This window comes from Protopterus annectens, chromosome 12.part0, assembly GCF_019279795.1.
Source record: "Protopterus annectens isolate FY-2018-M chromosome 12.part0, PAN1.0, whole genome shotgun sequence".
Taxonomy (NCBI): Eukaryota; Metazoa; Chordata; order Ceratodontiformes; family Protopteridae; genus Protopterus; species Protopterus annectens.
Window position 1 is genome coordinate 650,533,009 of NC_056746.1, and position 21,114 is coordinate 650,554,122.

Sequence of the window (21,114 nt, forward strand, 5' to 3'; positions counted from 1 at the left end):
TGGTAGAAGGTTAACTTGTGCAAAAAGGATTGCAGCTAGGAATAGATGGTTAATATTTCAGCTATAAAAAGAGGAAATGGCACAACATCTTGTGACAGACTGAGCTTTCTGCAACATAACATATGTGATCTACATTTCTTTGATCAGAATATACCATTTTGTATGTGTATGCACACGCACGCATGTGTGTGAAAAGTTACATGTCCATATCATGAGCTACAGTACGATTTCATAATATTTTTTTATTAAATATTTTAATATCACCATGTCTGCATAACCTTTTGACCCTAAAGAATGAATATATTGTGGAGAAAATGATAAACTGATATTTTAAATGTGAATTTACTGAATAATAACAAAACTATGAGGTGTTAGGAAGAGATTTTCTGTGAAGCAGTAAATGTCCATTAGTATTCAAAAGGCATGCATGGTGACTGGACAGCCCACTAAGCGTTCCCATTGTAAATTTGGCATATACCTATAGAAAAAAGTTCAGCTGCAAAAGCAGTATTGAGCGGCTGGACTTTCTGTGAGAGACAGGGCAAAATACAAGAAAAGACAAAGACAGTCTGCAAAACTCTGCACAGTTGATGAGCATGATTATTGGCAGTACTATAATCTTACCTGTCAACTGTCTAGAGATTTGCATAATGTACCTGATTGTCCTCTTATTTCTGCCCTGTCTCTAGTCAAATTTTTATAAAATGTCATGCTTAAAAAAAATACAGTGATAGAGTGGCAGAGAAAGAGAGATGTCTTCCTCCATCCTGCTTCTGCCCTACACTGATGTACTGTGCAGAGATGTCATCCTCCATCCTGCTTCTGCCCTACACTGATGTACTGTGCAGAGATGTCATCCTCCATCCTGTTTCTGCCCTACACTGATGTACTGTGCAGAGATGTCATCCTCCATCCTGCTTCTGCCCTACACTGATGTACTGTGCAGAGATGTCATCCTCCATCCTGCTTCTGCCCTACACTGATGTACTGTGCAGAGATGTCATCCTCCATCCTGCTTCTGCCCTACACTGATGTACTGTGCAGAGATGTCTTCCTCCATCCTGCTTCTGCCCTACACTGATGTACTGTGCAGAGATGTCATCCTCCATCCTGCTTCTGCCTTACACTGATGTACTGTGCAGAGATGTCATCCTCCATCCTGCTTCTGCCCTACACTGATGTACTGTGCAGAGATGTCATCCTCCATCCTGCTTCTGCCCTACACTGATGTACTGTGCAGAGATGTCATCCTCCATCCTGCTTCTGCCCTACACTGATGTACTGTGCAGAGATGTCATCCTCCATCCTGCTTCTGCCCTACACTGATGTACTGTGCAAGTGTGCTGACCTAGATGCCCTATACATGCGCTGTACATCAGGTTTGAGTATGCAAGGCAGAAGAACACTACAGTCCCATTATATAATCAGAGTATTTAAGAAAGGTAAGCAAGTTCTTTCTTAAATAATGTTATTGTATAATAGCAATAATCCACTCCTGTGTGTGGCTATATAAGGATTTACCTTTTGTTGAATCACTCGGCTTTTGCCCTTGTGATCAAATCACACCAACTGTGGATAAATCTTGATATACCCAAACAGTCCTGTATTACTTCTGAAATGTTGCCTGGAAATTTTGAATAGCAGATTAAGACTGAAAGCTGCTAACAAACATTATGACAAAGTTTTGGGTTTGATTTCTTTTGGTCTTCCTTTGCCTACTTTGTGACTTTGATAAAGCTACTAAATTAAACAGTGCTGTTAGGTCAGCCATGAAAAGAGGAAATGGCACATACTGTGTTTGACTGCTTAACAAAATAATGTAAAATAAAACACGTTATTGAAATTCTGGTGTTAGCATACTGAGAATTTACAGATTTATCATTTATAAACTCCAGTAAAATTGTATGACTGTGGTCTTTATGCATGTTCTTGTGGATATAGTAGTTTTTCAGTACAGTGTACTTCTGGTGTATAAACTGTTTGCAGAAAAAAATTTAATTACTGTGCAAAAATTGCATTTAAAATACTAGTTATGAAATTAGATGTTTACTTTCCACTTCTTATATTTCTTATATTCCTGATCATACCACTCAACCTCTTATCACAAGAAATCTGGACAAAGCCCAACAAAATGGGGGGGACAGAGGCCCAAAAATAGGGACACATTTTAAATATTGGTCTTATAAACTTAGAAAGTTGTTAGAATAACAGGATTTGTGTTAACATGCATTTTCTGAAGGATATAAAGTCTGAAAATCAAATACATGTAATTTTTTAGTGACTTTAATCCTTAGATCATCCCACTTGTTTGTCTTTTTTTCGGCTTTTCCCGGCTATGGGTTGCCACAGCGGAACTTCGGTCTGCTAATGATTGGCAGTAGATTTTTATGGTGCTGAGTTGCCAGCCTGACGCCCAACCTTCAGCGAAGGCATGCCCATTCACGTATGTCTTTCGGAGGTCACTTAACAGCAGGGAGGACATGCAGACTCCACACAGAAAGCACTCCAGCCGAGAATCGAACAGGAGAACCTCTTGCTGTGAGGCAACAACGCTACCGCTGTCAAAAAACACAATTTTTAAGAGGAACAGACCAAAACTTTGAGGCAAAAATCTGGACATTCTGTGAAAATCTGTACAGTTGAGATGTATTTTCCTGATGAGGCGTCATCCCATAAAAGTATGTGTAAGATTTGAAACAAGAACATAATTAAATGTTTCCCTTATTGCATCAAGTTATTCAACTGAAGTATACTAAGGCCTATTTAAACTATAAAGGTTAATTACACTGCTGAAAGGAAAACAGGATCACATTAATTAAGGAATATGAGATCTATGAAAGGTATAGGAATGTTTTACATGAATAACACTCATTGTGCATTTGTTATTCCTTGCAAACGCTGTGACTTTATAAGACACACCTTGTTTACTGTTTGTTTAATATTCTAATAACTGCGGAATGAACTTCGTTGTTTTCAGATTTGATATACACATTCTAACTGAGCTGCTGTTCTTGGGTTTTATATACGAGTTCAGTGTGAAGGCCAACATTTTTGACTAAACCTCTGAGTTGTTGACTGATCTGTCTCATAATTTGCATGTGGTAGAAGTTTAACTTGTGCAAAATGGATTGCAGCTAGGAGTGGATGGGTAATTTTTGAGATATACAGCTTAAAAATAAAGTGAACATTTTATTGCGTTGCATAGATCAAACAATCTTTGCTCACCATCCAGCCAAAATGTAGCATTCATTTAATATTCAAATTTTGTAAAATGGCTAATGACGCAAAAATGCCTTTTGAAAACTGAAAAAATATTGAGCAGTTTGAATATTACAACTAGTTTGCAAAAGTGCATATGAAAATGGCTGTAATGATACTAATTCTGACTGGCATCTTGGCAGATGGTCTCCATGACCGGAGTAATAAATATGACAGGTTTATCTAATTACAAAGAATGTATTTTGACATATGTCTGGGCCACATAGACTTTGGAAGGAGAGCTCTAAGCTGCACTGAAAAACCTTTGTCTTCGCACTCATCCACCCTGAGATATATTGCAGCTCAATCCTAAGTTTTCACAATGAAACTGTTATATATGTATATTGCTATTACCATTTTATTTTCTAAACCAATACGACTTAATGAAACTTTCGCATGCCTGAAAGCTTGAAGCTATGACTGATGCAAGTATCATAAGCATGCATGTCAAAGCTGGTGAACAGACAGGATTAGTAGTAATGCATGGCATGCTGTGTGAATCCACATTACTTGTGAGGTTTTGATACTAAATCGAATCTGCACACTTTCCCATAGACTTCCATATTTATATAGGAAGAATCCTGTAGCACTCCCTAATACTGCAGGCTTTGTCATTGTACAATATTATGAGTACAATGACATTTGCCAATTGCTTGCATTGTAGTTTTGATACCCTTTAGGTCACTGGACTATTTTTCAAGTTTCCATAAACTATAGTGTGGTGTGAGGAAAACAAATCAGAAGAAGATGAATGCAAATATCTGTAAAAGCGATAATATACTGTAAAAGCTGCAAATAAAATGGAAGTTATACTCAAAATATGTTACCATATATAAAAATTGCTGTGGACAGGAACCTTTTTGTCAAAATTTGTACTGCCATATGTCAGACACCACTTGAGTTAAAGCTCCTGAAAAATATTGGGTGAAATGTATACTTGTCTTCTGCTTTCAGGAATTAAAAAAACACTATTATCAAAGAGACGATGCATTTGCGTGCTGTACTTAGAAAGAAATACTGATTTCCCTTTCAGTCTAGTGTAGTTTTGCAATAATTCATGTTATGTGTGCTGCACTTTATTGCAATATCTGAGATGAACAAAAACTTTAGTACACATGAACTGTGGTAACCTTTTTTAGACTGATTATTGGCTTGCTTTGGCTGGGATTTTGTATCAGTGTGTGTGTGTGTGTGTGTGTGTGTGTGTGTGTGTGTGTGTGTGCGTGCGTGCGTGCGTGTGTGTGTGTGTGTGTGTGTGTGTGTGTGTGTGTGTATCCTAAGAATAAACATGGATATGGGGGAAAATAAAACCGTCTGTATCCTAGAGTATAACACATTTTATCCTCATTCAACCAGTACTCTCAAGCATTAATCACAATTCTGCAATATCCACATCATTTATTCATATATTTAAGTTTGTTAACCTGGTCTTCCTGCTGAGTTACTGACCTTTACATGGGGAAGCCTGAGGTGTCCTTATTACCACACAAATATAAATATATAACAAATACAATTAAGATCAGTGTAACTGCTTACAAATAAAATATATGCCAGTCAGTAATATCTACTTCGTATCCTGCTTATGTCAAATTGAAAAGAAGACAAGTATAATGTCATTCCTAACAGAGGTTTGACATGGAAGCCTGTAACAAATTATTTCAGAATCTCAGTAATCTATAGTTCAGGTTGGTTTGGATTACTCACATTCATTAGTGGAGAGTATAAACATTCGGATGGCATATTTAAAGGCTTGTAGGTGACAAACTGAGCCAGATTCCAAAGGACATGATCTTGGTGTAAGTGACTTACTCTGGTTTACAGCTATAAAATAGACTTACACTGGAGTTCATTACTTATACTAAGAGCAAGTCTTTTGAAATTGTTCCCATCATATTTCTTTGATTAATTTGTTGTAGATTCACTTACAATGAATAATTGTTAATGTGGTTGTAGATGAGGACAGTAGCCTGTCTCTCTGTGCAGTTAGTTTAAAACTGGAAACCGATTTTAGCTCCCTGAGACTAGGTTTTGAAACTGATCAAGGGGATGGGCACAATGAACCAAGATGTGAAAAAAACGAAAGAAAAATAAATATAGATGACATCTGTAGAACTGGACATAGAGAGTACCTAGTCCATGGACTCAGTTAAGTAGCCTTTAATGTAGTAGAGGTATTTATCCAGAACACAGACAAAACTGATGGCACAAGTGAGAATAATTTATGAAAATTGGCTTGGAGCCATACCCACAGATATGTAAAGACTGTAACTACATAAATTATGGGTGGCTACAGTCGTAAATATTTACAGCATATTTGCTCAAATTGTTCTGTAAACTAAGATAATTAGCAGGTAAGTAATATCAGTGACTGCAGCTGCACTTTGAACCATTTTGATTTACTGAACTGACGTCAGGAAGTCATAATTCATTACTAACATTACAGCTGTAATTCATCAGACTGATAATTTAAACTCAGTGATTTACTTTTAAATAACTTTACTATCTGCTTAAAGCAGTTATGTATGACTTAATATGCTGGGTTTAACATTGTTGTCTGAACAGTGGTTGACTACAGAAAAATATTCAAAATTAGTGATGAACATTAAAATGAAATTTGATACTGCAGGGATATCTGAGTACACTGGTTTCCTCCCACCTTCCCAAAACATGGTGGTTGATTATATTTTGTGGTTCGCGCTATGGCTGAAAAGGCCACAGCATTAGAGACTCAGATTAACATGTTTTATTGACTTCAGCATAAAATATTTCCCATATATTGGTGCAACGTACAGATGAAGTGATTATCTAAAGAAGACATGCAGCATTACCCTGTAACAACGTAGCGCAGATACATGTTGCTTTATTAAACAATACGTTATTTATTTAAAAATATAATTTAAACCTGGTAGATAAGTATGCATTTAAAATGAAGGTAAATCCAAAAAATACGTGTGTGCGTGTGTGTGTGTGTGTGTGTGTGTGTGTGTGTGTGTGTGTGTGTGTGTGTGTGTGTGTGTGTGTGTTTGGAGGGGTGGGGTGGGGGTGTCATGGTTTGCAAACTACCTGGGGCCCAATGTACATTTAATCATCTAATGGGTGCAGCCATCAGTATGTCAGTTTTAGGTGAGCTATCATTTTTTTCCTAAATTCAATGCAATTAATTATTTTTCATAGCCATGTGTTTAGTGCTACATAGGCAGACTACAGTCCAGTTCTAAATAGGCATGAATAACAAAGCAAGAGATATCTAACAGGAGCAGGCAGATTGCTGAGCTACTAGGATGCAGAGAAGGCAAAAAGGAAACTTTGTAAGTGAAGCAGATCAATATATTTAAGGGTATATGAAATATTACAAGGTGGCATTCTCATGTCATACTGAGTGGAGCTCATGAGAACATGAATGTAAAGCACATCACGTAGTATGAGCTGTTACGTGAAGTGGCAGTCTGTCACTGCATGCTACTATGGAGAAAACATATAAGGTGTGTTAGTAGACCTATGAATAGATGTTAGGTAAGCTAGATACCTTATGAGTTCATGAAAATAAGTGGAAAGTGGAGTACAGGGAAGCAAGAAATGGGGTATAAAAAGCAGAGGAGCATATAGTAGTAAAAGTGACATGAAAAGTAGGGTCTATTTTGTGCTGGGGAAAGATCCCTATTTTATACATAAAGAGTGAGAAGGAAATAGGGGAGGCGGAAGGTATAAAAGAGGAGGACTGGATGACAAAGATAGGCAGCAGAGGGTACACAAACAAATATAAAAGACTATAGACAAACAAGGGTGGTTCTGGGTATCCAAAGTTGGGAGACAAGGAAGATACATAGACGAGGAAAGGATAGACAAATGGCTGGGGGCAGGATAGAGGTACAGGCAGATTGACAGCTGCTGAATGGCCCATAGTGACTTTATTAATGCCCAACAGGTGGTGGTCCTGGGTCCAAGTGGCTGGTGGCATAGGCCACATCTTCTTCTGGAGGCCTGATGGCATTGATTAATTAGTCCAGGGAGTCTGATACACATTGTGGGATGGGTTGGTGCATGATGAACAATAATGTCATTACATTGTCAACTGCCACCTCCACAATACTCTACAGCTCTTGCTCAGCTGGGACTGATGGTTGGGGTGGGCTACCTGCTTGAGATGGGCTAGAACCTCCCCCGAGTGTGTCACACCACCCTGCATACCAGAACTTACTGTAGCTGTGGCTGGGATAGCAGCCTGTAGTGGCTGATACTCCCGCATCTCTGGTGGCCACAGTGACCAGAGCTGCAGCTCTGATGGCCATAGTGACCAGCAGAAGGGAGACAAAATGGGAAATGCAACACTAGTGATGTAAACCCCGAGGTGGTATACCAGATATACTACAGGATGAGATATAAAAAGTAAATAACTCTGCAGTACCAGGAATCTCTTAATGCCTTCTACAGTAGCCAGCAACATTCTTGCTACATTCTACCCACACTGAAAGAAAAACAGGCATATAAGCCATCACATAGAATATACTGATACAGAGGTGACAGTGCAAAGTTACATTACACCTACACATGCAAGCAAACACAAGCCTGAAATGTTTTACTCAATCCAGACAGAACAACACCAGTATGTGTATTTGCAAAGAAGCTGCAACAGTTCCTGTTGCCCACACCAAGGAGAGCAACCTACATTACCACATGTATGCACAATGAAGTGGAGGTAGATACACTGATGCTGTTATGCGCAATGAAGTGGAGGTAGATACACTGATGCTGTTATGTGCAATGAAGTGGAGGTAGATACACTGATGCTGTTATGTGCAATGAAGTGGAGGTAGATACACTGATGCTGTTATGTGCAACGAAGTGGAGGTAGATACACTGATGCTGTTACGCACAATGAAGTGTAGGTAGATACACTGATGCTGTTACGTGCAATGAAGAGGAGGTAGATACACTGATTCTGTTATGTGCAATGAAGTGGAAGCAGCTGCACTGGCAAAGTTCAGTGCAATGATGCAGATGCTGCTACACTATCATAGGAAGGTACAATGAAGCAGAAGTAACTATAGCATGACAGTTATGCAAAAATGAAACCAAAGTATGAAATAGTGGCTACAAAACCCTCAGAACTCAGCCCTATGCCCTTCCTCACAAAACAAGTGCTACAACAAAACATCTGCCAACTAGATACAGCATGCACAATATACAGTCACCCACAGCAGTCAGTCTGGGATATCCTGAAATTTATTGGAGGAATTAGATAATATTAGGAACAGTCCTATGAAAAACAGAAAACAAGTCTATTAAAATCAGTACTTTACAATGGAGAACTATCCAATCCCTTTTTGGATGATCTTGTCTCACCTTTGTTTCCCACATCCAGAGATTTCCAGGGTTCAGTGATATAGACCATTGTACCAGTGTGTACAATGTTCACCGGTATGTTGGATGCTGGTTGTCTTGGACATCAACTCTGCCAGGTCAAGCCAGTAATCTTGAAACTACCTGCTTGTGGTCCCAAGAGCTGCTGCATGAACTGGCTTTGGAGGAGATGCAACATAATTTTCCCCTCCTTCACACACTAGGCATTTGCTCAGCCATCACCATGAATCTATGGCAAAACAAGAAGGCAACTTGAGATTCAAGCCCCCTACACTGGACTTTGAATTACATGCAGCATACATTTGTTCCACTGCACATTGCTTCTAAGTGCACAACTTCCATGATAAGAAGCCATGCATGGCATACAAGTGACATATATACATCTTATGTTGCTAGTGCACTTTTCTAAAGCCTAAGAGGTAATAGAAATGGTACAATATATCTTCATTAGCATAAATGTAGTGCAAACTACTTCTTATTAGTAATGTTTATATGTGCTCTGTAATTTTAAATTCCAAAATAAGCAGCAAAGAAAACTAGGCAGCAGAATGATTTAAGCAGCTGGATTTATTTTCAGGTAGAAGTGAAACAATAACCTCTTAGGAGAGCCAGTATCTAAAGTGGTCTACAGTACTGTGTAAGGGGTACTGGGTATATCTCAGTCATCAGCCTGTAGAATACTCAAGCCATTCCTTGGTAAATTCTCACACATGTCGATAAGAAAGACAGACATCACTATGAGTGGCTTCTATGACATCATCCATTTCCACAAAGTACTTGGAGTGATAAACTGCACCTATGGGACAATAAAGTCCCACCCAATGTCCATAAAAAGCATAAAAATATAGGAAAGGCTATCATTCCATTAACTGCCAAGTAGTGCACAAGATATAAGGCCTAATGACCCAGGATGGCCTGCAGTGCTACAACGTTCCATAAATCTCTATCTACCTGCATGTTCTGGATTTGGATACAAGAACATGCTGCATGTTTAACAATTTGTATATGAATACACTCACACTGTCCCCAAAACAGATCATCCAACAATCATCTGAAAGTCATCACCACATGGCAGTGTAGCAAAGAAAATTGTTTTGGTTTGAGAGTTGGTAGAATGGTTGGACCAGCTGGCATACTCAATAAAGTTTTTGCCTCCCATGCACAAAGTACAAGGTTTGATCCTGACCCATGACCAATGCATGTTTGGAGTTTACATGTTGTCTCTGTGGGATTCTTCCAACCTCCACAAAAGCATGCTGAGTATTTCCCCCTCAAACGCACCAGAGAATGGAGTTGCGGGCTGCAACACAGAATCTAGATGGTGCCTATAGAGGGGGGAGTTGTATAGGCCAACTGCTTTGGGCGTCAACTGTGGTGTTCAGTATCACTAAAATAGCTATAATGGGGAAAGAGGGGTAACTGCCCGGGCACAAAAGTAGTGGGGATGGCTAGATTGGCCATCTATTGTCTTGATTGCTCTTTAGTGCAATACCGCCTTTTAAAAGCAAGTATTGCATTTGTGGTGAAACCTGAGTGCTGTAGTGACCCATGTGTGATTTAAACTGTAGTAACTGATGGCCACAATGTAGGCAGCAGTTTAATCCAAGCTAAAAGTAAAAAAAAAATCTTATTTTTTTAACTAAAACTGGCATGCTGTAACACTCCATGTAGGGTATAAACTGTAGCAAGCAGTTTGCTGCAGTTTACAAGAAAACAGATTTTGTTAACTAAAACCTGAGTGCTGTAACACTCCATGTAGGGTATAAACTGTAGCAAGCAGTTTTCTGCAGTTTACAAGAAAATAGATTTTTTTAAGATTTTTTTTTTTTTTAGCTAAAACCTGAGGACCATAGCCCTATGTGCAGACATTTGTAGCAAGCAGTTTGCTACAGTTTAAAATAAGACATTTTTTGATAAAATATGCAAAAGAAAGGTTGGGGCAAGGCACAGAAATACAAGCTGAATGGCTGGGGCAGAGGGGGCATGTCATCCATCTAGCCACCTGGGCAGAGTGCTAGTAGAAGGAACTGCTATTGTTTTTCTTTTCACTTGAAAAGCTGAGGACCCAGCCTACTCGGACATATGCCAGGGAACCATGCTAATGGTCGGAGGGGTTTATGTGCCCCTATTGGCCAGTGTGTACCCTCCATAAAGCCCAGAAGCCCTGGATCAATAAGCTACTGGCTGGCTGGTGTCCAGTTGCCTAGCTTGGGTTACCTGGGATAGCTCTGTTGAATGAAAGCTGGCCATAAAACCAATCAACCTGCCAAACATGAACTAAGAATTGCTTCACTCAGTGTAGGTTCAACGACAGGAAGCAGCTTGGAAATGGATGACATGATAGTAAGGAGGAGGCTCAACATCCTATTTATCTAGCAGACAAGATGGAAGGGCAGTGCAGCAATGCCACTTGGGTTGGGATCCAGAGTCTACTACTCAGGAGGTGACAGACTAGAAATCATGTGGGAATTCTGGGAGGGAGAGACTTCAGAAGACAGTAAGGGGTGTCATTAGAATTAAAGATGGATTCATGGCAATGAGACTACAGTGTAAGGATGGAGCGTTATTCACAATCTTAGCATACGTCCCACGGCAGGTTTGTGATAGTGAGGAAAACTATGCATTCAGACAGCAATTGTAGGACCTACTAGATAAAGCAGTACAGCTTGAATTGGTGTTGAGAATGGGTGACCTGAATGCACACATATTGGGACAGACAGAACAGGTTATGAGGACTGCCTGAGTCCACATGTGTGGTGCAACAGGAATAAAGAAGGAGAGGCCATTCTAGAATTCTGTCTGACAAAAGGCCTGATGGTGAACAACACATGCTTTAGCAGGGGAGACTGTCACAAGTTCACATACAAGAGTGGCTGAAATGCAACTCAAGTAGACTTCCTCCTAGAAAGGAAAGGATATTGGGGTAGAATCAGTGACTGCAAAGTCATCCCCAGTGAAACAAATATTCCCACAGCATAAACTACTGGTTGCCACAATCAGCTGGAAGTAGTGGTCAGAGAAGTCTGTAGGTCAACAGAAACTATGCTGAAGTCCTGGAAGTTGACTGGAGAGAAAGCACAAGAGTTCAAGCAATTACTCAGGGGTCTAGCACTTCAAGAAGAAGAGGAAATAGGTGGAGCTGAATAAGAATGGCAATGACTCAAAAAAGCATGCATAAGGATGATAGAGCAGGTATGCAGCCAAGCCAGGTATGGAAATAAAGTACATAAGAAAAGTTGGTGGTGGAATGCAGAAGTCCAGGAAGTCATCAAAAGAAAGAAGGAATGCAGGAAAAAGTGGTAGAATGAAAAGATGGACTAGGCTAGGAAGGAATGCTAGTTGGCTAACAAAGAGGCTAAAAGAGGAGGTGCAATAGCAGAAAACAAGACATCAGAGACACTCTACCGTCTTCTGGAAAGTGACTCAGTAGACGACACAAAGAAACTATCAGGTAGCAAGGCAAAGAAAAAGACAAAGAAGATAGTCAGACACCATTCATAAGGGATGCCAGCAACAATCTGCTGACCAGTCTACAGGACATAAAAGGCAGATGGACGGAGTACTTCCATCAGCTTCTAAATGAAGAAAACTCCTCAGAAGCTGTATCCATGTTAAATAATAATAAAGATTTAAGCTGTGGTTACCAGAACAAGGTTGTTACTGCAGTGACATGAGATGTCTGAACCTGCCCCTCTTACCATGCTTCATTTGAAGAAATGTTTTTATTTTTTATTTCTGTTTCATGCTGCAAGCATTATTATATTGCTGCCCCAGTGTCACAATACTTTTCCCTACTTGGCTGACGTACACAACATTCTCCACACCTGAGAAAGGAAGATCAAACACTGTTACAGTCTAACACTGTTTGGCATTCCTTCCATTCACTTTATTTCTCTACACTCTGTCTATATTCATTAAACTGTCAGTTGAGTTTTAATGCCACATGCTGACATCATTACCTTAGCCTTTGCATCACTTCTATGTTAATCATGCTTTCCATGTTGAAATACACTGATACATTATACATTTACATATTTACATATACATTTTTAGTCACATAAATTCATTTGAAATTATGGCTTTTACACATTTTATATCATTTTTGTTAGATTTTTGACACTGGCAATAGGACTGTCTGCCACCATTTCCTCCTCTTGATTCTTTGTATTGCTGCATCCATTGTGACCCTCTGGACTGCAGGCCACTAATCCCTGGCTTACTTGGTGTGGTAGAGCGGGTGTATAGGCATCATGGGTTGGGATGAGAGGCTATGAACAACCAGCAATATCTTGCATGTTCCACAGGGACTGTAAGATCAAACCCAGCATGTTCCCACACCCATTCAAGAGACAGGCAAGCAGGCATATACCGTGCCATTCATCTCCCATCCCTAGTGACCTTCTCCAGTGCCTGTGCCATTAATCAAACCTTGGTCATTATGGTCATAGGCAAAGCTTCATCCATCTATGTCACAGAGCTAACTCTTTATGTAACTTTTACTTGAAGCAGCTTTCAAGTGTATCTTTGATTCATTTCTTAGAAGATATTAATGACTCTAATTTATCATGCAGTTCTTTGATTTCTGCAGCCATTATATTTTGTTTTATCCTATACCTTTCAGTCTGTATTTTAATCCACTCTATAGTGCATTGATTGGCAGTACACGTCCATCATTTTTCTCACTGTCCTCCAATATACGTAGTAGAATCAGATGGTGTATTTCCTGCGTTATAAGCAAGTAGTTCACTAGTGGGTTCTCTAATTCTACATACTTGCACAGAGTCATTATATTAAAATAAGCCATTCATTAATATGCAATTTTTTCAAGCTGTGTTACAATGTTACTGATCTATACCACATCCCAAATATATCAATTTCTTGAAAAATTACTGAAAAATAATAGATAAAATGTAAAATTACATTATCTTTCAACTCCATCACCCTTTGGCACATTGGTTAACAAAGCTTTCAAGGGAGAAACTTCTTACAAGAAATGCATTCTGATATTACAAAAGTCATGCAATAATCCCATTACACAATGAAAACAACCCAGTGCATTTAAAGATTCAGTAAAAGAATCTGAATCACCCAGTCAGGTATTATAAGTTTGGTATCTGGTTCTCTGGCAATTATTAGATACATTCTTCTAACCATATGTTTTTAACACCTAATCTATACATACTTCCTTCTCAAATTTATTTTATTTTATTTGGGTTTGTTAAGCAGTTGAGTGAGCTAGTCTAAAGACCCTTTTTAGTCATTATTCAGGCCACAAAGGCCATAACAAAAACATGACAGATAAATAATTACAGTAGCATGGCAGATAAATGTATTTTACTATAATCTGTTAAGGAAATCCCAGGATCCTCATCTAAACAAAAAACCCAGTATCAAGAAGATGGCTATTTGCAGTGTTATCTGTGTGCTTGCTAAAGCTGTGCTCTACCTTTTGAACTCCTGTGCCAGAGAAAATAATGTACGTCTTATAATTGAAACTACCTGCAGTGTAACTTATCATAGGGCTCCCAGTACATCATCATAACAGAAATTCATCCTCCCATTATAATCTTTTGTTGTAATCTTTTATTGTAATTTCAGCCCCAACCAGCTACCTCTTCTTGAATTTCTCTTCCCTGCAAAAAAGAAAGCATTTCCTCCTCTAACAGTCTAATTTCAAGATTGAATTGCTTACTCTGTTACTTTTTATTGTATGCACTGAACATAATAATTATTCCAAACTGTTTCTCAGAACTGTGGACACTCAAAGATAGCTTTTTTGTGGGATTTTAGCCTTGGCAGCTCATTTTAACCCACTCCGTTTGCCCTCACTACTCTGAGGCTCACTCTGCTCCCCTATCCTACCCCCAATTCCCACCTACCCCCACATATTCTTAACTTATACTCCATCCATTCTAACTACACCCATTCTCAACTCCTTACTTACTCTCTAACCCTTCTTCAACACTCACTTCCTCTTTACAAAACACACCTCCCAAACATAAGCCAAACCCTTACTCTCCCAAACTCTGTTTCTCTCATACCATTACAAACCCTCCCACCTTGTAAATGAATTACCTCTTAACCATCTAATAAACTTCCTGCACACTCCTCCCACCCTCAAACCTTTCTCTTCCAGCCTTTTTCACTATCTTACAACATGCTACTCTTTCTTCTCATCTCTACTCTGCTTCTTCTACTCTCTACTCAACTGCTTACCATTGCACCCTTACAAGGTTATAGCCAGCACCTACACTTATCTGTCCTCAAACCTATCAGGCAATCTTTTCACTTTTCCTATTGCCCCCTCACTATTCAGTCAGTATGTCAGTACCCTATACAAAATAAAAGGTATTTCAATTAACCTCACTCCCCTCCAAGATAAAGACAAAATATGACTTTTCTAACCACAACACTACTTCTCTTAAACTAATTATTCTTAACTTACTCCTCTTGGGTGATATACATCCCATCCCAGGACCAGCCCCTAGCTATTCTCTTCCTATCCACCTCTCAACTCCCTTCATCTCCCTAATACTCCTACACAGACTTACTCCTCCACATTTACTAGAAACCTATCTGTACTATCCCTGAAAATTCAAAGTATCCTAAACACTGTACTTCATTCATGGATCTCTCTACACATCCCCGACATCCTCACCCTCTCTGAAACCGGGCTAAAACCCCACATATCTGACACTGAATTCCTTCCCCCTGGCTACAATATCATCTGCATGTATAGAGTTAAGAAAAAAGGGGAAGGTGTAGCTTTTCTGTACCCTCTGCCCATCATTCCTCCTAACTTCCACCCAGCTGATGTCCTCATAATAAAATGCAAACTGATCAATCACAAAAAGCGAGCCATTGCAACCATCTACATTCCTCCAGGTAACAACATTCCTACTCTTGAAAACTATTTCTATCCTGGATCTCTCAAGCTATCTCATATGAAACTATTATCTTGAGTGATGTTAACATAGACTGGAATGTACTAACCACTGACTCTGCAAACACCAGCATTAACCTCTGTGGCTTCACCCAGCTAATCACTACCCCCACACATCTGAGTAAATACTCCAACACTGATACTACACTTGACTGGATCCTCACCTCCAATCTTTCCCACAACCCCACCACACTCACTGATACCCCAAGTGAACATCTACCCACCTGTATTCAAAAGGACTCCTTCCAATTGTACAAATTCCACAGATGCAAAGACTGTCAAAAACTCTCTAATTTCAACCCAGACATATTTAACCACTTGTCCTCCTCAATAGATTTGTCCTTTCTCCATGACATCCTCCTTGAAGAAGCTGTCCTAAAATTTAACAGTATCTTCCTTAATACTAAGTCTCTAGCCCCCATGAGGAAAATCAGAATAAAATCCAACTTCTCTCTCTGGTTAACACAATGCGCTCGCACCCTTATGTACAAATGAGATAGTGCCTGGAAAAACTGGAAAAAAACTGGAAAAAAACAAATCCTCTGCTCATCTTTAAAACTATATGGAACTCTGTAATCTAACCAAAGTACAGGTCAAACTTGATTAAAAAATTCTCCACTCTAACCCCCCCCCCCCAAAATTCTGGCATACAGTCAGCAAGCTACTATATCCAGGCAATCCCTCAACACCAAACCCTTGCTCCAACATTTCTGCCATAGATACTGCCAACTTAACTCCTTTTTATAGATTATATCCAACATTTAACTAAAAAAAGATAACAGTGCCTACCCTACTTCCTCCCCCTTTCCATCTACACAACCTTCTTCTCTCTTAACCTGCCCTACTGCTTATATTAGATCACTTCTCAACAAACTTAAAACATGCTTATCATCTGCCAATAACTTAACTCTTCTGTACCTTAAACTTGCTGCAAATTCCATTGCATATTCCATCTCCATTTTAATCAATAGATCAATCCAAAAAAACACAGTCCCTGAAATCTGAAGAAATTCTACATCATTCCCTTGCACAAAGGTAGAAGTTCTACTGACCCCTCTAATTTCAGGCCTATAGCCATTCTGTCTTCCCTATCAATACTTGAAAAGTACATTCATAAGCAACTCATTGGTCATCTTCTAAAAGAAAATCTCCTAATCCCTACCCAGCATGGCTTCTGTCCTAACCACAGCACATGTACTGCACTAATATCATTCACTCAGTCTATTGCTAAATCTCTTGACAACAATAAGCTAGTCTCCTGTATTTTCCTTGACCTCTCTAAGGCCTTTGACATTGTTTCCCACAAATGAATTCTGCCTAAACTCACTAGCCTGAATCTCTGCAACTCAGCACTTTGCTGGTTCTCTAGCTACCTGCCCAACATGCTACAGTCAGTTAAATGGCACTCAAACTGTTCCCCCTTCCTCCCAGTCCAAACAGGGGTTCCCTAAGGCTCCATTCTTGGATCCCACTATTTAACATTTTCACTAACAACCTGTATACATCCTGTCCTCACTCTTCTTTAATACAATATACTGATGACTCTACAGTTATCTCCTGCTCTGACAATCTCTCCCATCTTCTCACCCTTACACAACATTCACTCCACGCTGTTGAACAATGGCTAACAACTAACCAACTCATTCTCAACCCTTAGAAAACCAAACTCCTCCCCTTTCTCCTAAAATCTGTCCAACATCAGAAGTCTACATTTACTGTCACATCTCTAAACAGCACTACTATTGAAGTAGAACCTCCCACAAAACTACAAGGTGTTACAATTGATGATCAACTAAAATTCAATCTCCACATTCAACAGTGCATCAAAAAGACTCATCAAAAACTGGGCTTGCTCTACAGGCACAAAAAATTTCTCACTAAAGAATCTAAACATTCTCTTGCACAAGCTGTTCTACTTCCCACCCTTTTTTATGCTGCCCCAATTCTCATCAACCTACAAACCAATCTTATATCTAAACTGGAACTTACATATAATAAAACTGCTAGATTTGCTGCCAATCAACCTTATTGCTCACACCACTGCCTATCTTTGAATAGCTTACAGTAGCTAGAATTTCACCAACAGCTCCTTCTTTCCCAGCTGCATCTGACTCATACCATCCTTAAAAAATACTTCCTGTCCTGCTCTGACAACCCTCGTCTCTCTCTCTCTACATTCCAAATCAGACACTCTGAAGTTCTGACCAACACCCCCTGGAAATTTACAAGCCCAACAAAAACATAAGGAACCTTCTCTACAATCATTCTGTTGTAAACACATGGAATAAACTCCCTATATCTTTAAGAACTATCTGCTTCAAAAAATCCCTAAAAGACAGCTTGTTAAACACTAGGTCTTGCTTATGTCCAGACCCGACTTAAACTACCTAACCTCTTCATACCACAAATATCACACTTCAGCTATCTCCTACTTCTACCTCCAACTCATCCTCTCTTTATGTTACCTTCCTCTATATAATTCCTGCTCTAAACTCCAAATTATAGAAAGTACTAAAAACATTTTGCCATGTATAAATGTTATAGTTCACACACACACACACACACACACACACACACACACACACACACACACACACACACACACACACACACACACACACACACACACACACACACACACACACACACACACACACACACTCAGTGTATTTTTCTTGTCTAACTCTTGCATGTAACTGTATGCAGCCACTTGTATGCTCTGTTTTATTATGACTAAGTATTTTATGTGTGTATTTGTTTACCTATATAATGTGGAACTTTTCTCCTTGGGCCTCTGCTGAAAAGGACTATTACCCAGTCAGATTAATCCAGTCAACAAATGTCAAAACAAAACAAACAAAACAAGTTTGACATAACCTAGTGTGCTGTAAAGGAATGTAGCTGGAGTAGGTAGTTAGCTGTTTGCTTGTTTAGCAATCATCTCTAAAAGAGGAGCAGAGTGATTGCTTTTTTTTTAAATTCAGCCAGCATTATTTATGAAATATAGAAGGGCTGTTTATGTATAGTAGCAAGAAGTGTTTTCCAGTATGCAGAAGTTTTGGAGAAAGCCTTTTCACCAATAGCTATTGTGACACTCGTGCACTGGCCCAGTAATCATGGAGCCTCAATCCTCACCAATAGCACCAGTGAGGGGCATGCACATTGGGGGGATAACAAGTACATGCACAGTAAAATACAATTTCCCTTAAGGGCACACAGAGATCACAGTCAGTCTGGGGCCGGTTTCTCCCTTTCTCTCCAGATCCCCAATATGACTCCCCACTGGCACAGCTAAAGGATCCAGATCTCAGCCTGGTGGTCAAGCTAAAATATCCAGCACCCTCTCTGTCCAACCAGTGCTTCATGTCCCTGCCCAACTAGCTGGCACACACATACACTTTAAGATTTGATTTATATACAAACACACAGACACTCCTGGGGAAGGCTGGTACAGGTTCTCCAGGTATGCCCCTTTCTGCCCAGACTATAAGGTAGTACTGACTGCCACCAACCACTAATATCAGCTACTATAAGGCCCTTCCCAAAAGGTGACCAGTTTCACTGTGTAATATTACTGTTATCCAAATAGTAAGTGTGCCTAACATCAAGACTATTGGAGTGGCTTAAACAGTATCATCAAATACAGGCAATGTACTCCCAGAGCTTAAATTATCTCTACACAAACAGTCATGGTTGAATGGTTTAAAAATATTTAATAATAAATAATAAAAACACAAGACAAATCCTATCAGTTCAACACAGTGCTTATCAAGAGTTCAGAAATCACAGGAACTTTAAAACAATATTGTAGGATAGTCTGACATAAATATAGAAAACAGCTAGACTAATCTGGCTATATTCTATCTATCTCTAAGAGAAATACTAAGTTTTAAATAACTTTACTTACAGAGCAAAGCAAGTGCTGGTGAGTTGTTGTCAGATCTAGATCAAGATACAAAATGCTCAATCCTTCTCTCTGAGAAAGTCTTAAATTGATAATACCCAGTACTGCTGAGTCATTTTCACATTACATCATTTTTATAACTTCTCCGTTAGTTCCCAGGATAACAGAAACTCAAAAGTTACATTTCTTTGTAAGCTGCACCTGGCCAGGAAGCCACAACAATACAAGACAATTTTACATGTAAAATCTAGCAATTATCTCTGTCTTGATAACAATAGAAAGAATTTGCTAGCCCAGACATCCTGTTTCCGAGCTTGAGATCAAACATAGTTGTAATTCTTTACATAACAGCTTTCTTCTAGCAGGGTGCACTGTGGTTACATTTTTGAAGTTCAGCATATAACACAGTTTTCTTACATTTAGTTTTCTTACATTTGTAAAAATAAGCCTGTGGATTATATTAATATTTACAATGACATAGAATTATCTACAGAATTCTATCTAGCTAGGCTGGCAGCCTTCACAACTATACTAAAAAGAGGGCCTGATTGCTGAAATAGGAATGATCTAGTACGTGGAACATATGGAGTGGGGAGCCGAGTGATTTATTTAATGGCATAAAGGTCAGAGTGATAGTATGAATGAGGCAGTTGCAGTGATGAAGAGCAAATCTGTGTTATTAAATAGTAGTCCTGTGGTTTTGATGGTTATGCAAAAGATATACTTGCCTTTGGATTGCATTTTCTGTTTTTTTGGATTATGAAGGAGTTTTGAGAAGAGTTTAGAGCTATAACAGGAAAGTGGTATTCAAGTCATGGTATTAGACATTTAGGGCAATAGCTTCTGTAGCTTTTAGTGTCACATTGTTAGATATGTTACATAGCCATAGCTAGGGTACAGCAAAAATGGTGTCTGTCCCAACTGTAAGATGTTAGAGGGCACAAACAGCATTATATAGAGGCGCCAAACAGTTCTTGCAAGAAAATCCACTTGCTAGTAATAATTTAAGAAATGGTGGTAACATGATGCCCGCAGTGTGTGTGGATTATGAACTGTAGCAGCTTCTTGCTCTCCTGGAGAGAGAGGAATAATTTCATATGTGGAAACATGCAATGTATTAGCTCTGTGCCTGGAGCTGGAAGATTTTTTTTGGTCCGTGATTTTCCAGGCACCAATTGTCCCTGCTACATCTCTGATATTTTGTAAGCTATTTTTATTTGGTTTAATATTTATTTCGGGTGGCCACAGTAGTGCAGCAGTTAGCATTGTCACCTCACAGCAAGATGTTCTCTGGTTTGATTCCTGGCTAGGGTGCCTTCTGTGTGGAGTCTGCACATCCTCCCTGCAGTCATGGGGGTTTCCTCCAGGTGCTCCAGTTTCCTCCCACATTTCAAAGACACAGTTGGTGGATTGGACACTCTAAACTGGCTGTAGGTGTGAGTCTGTGTGTGTGTGTGTGTGTGTGTGTGTGTGTGTGTGTGTGTGTGTGTGTGTGTGTGTGTGTGTGTGTGTGTGTGTGTGTGTGTGTGTGTGTGTGTGTGTGTGTATGTGTGTGTGTGTGTGTGCAAGCACGTGGGTTTCCTCTGGGTGCTCCGGTTTCTTCCCACATTCCAAAGACATGCAGTAGGTGGACTGGGCACGCTAAATT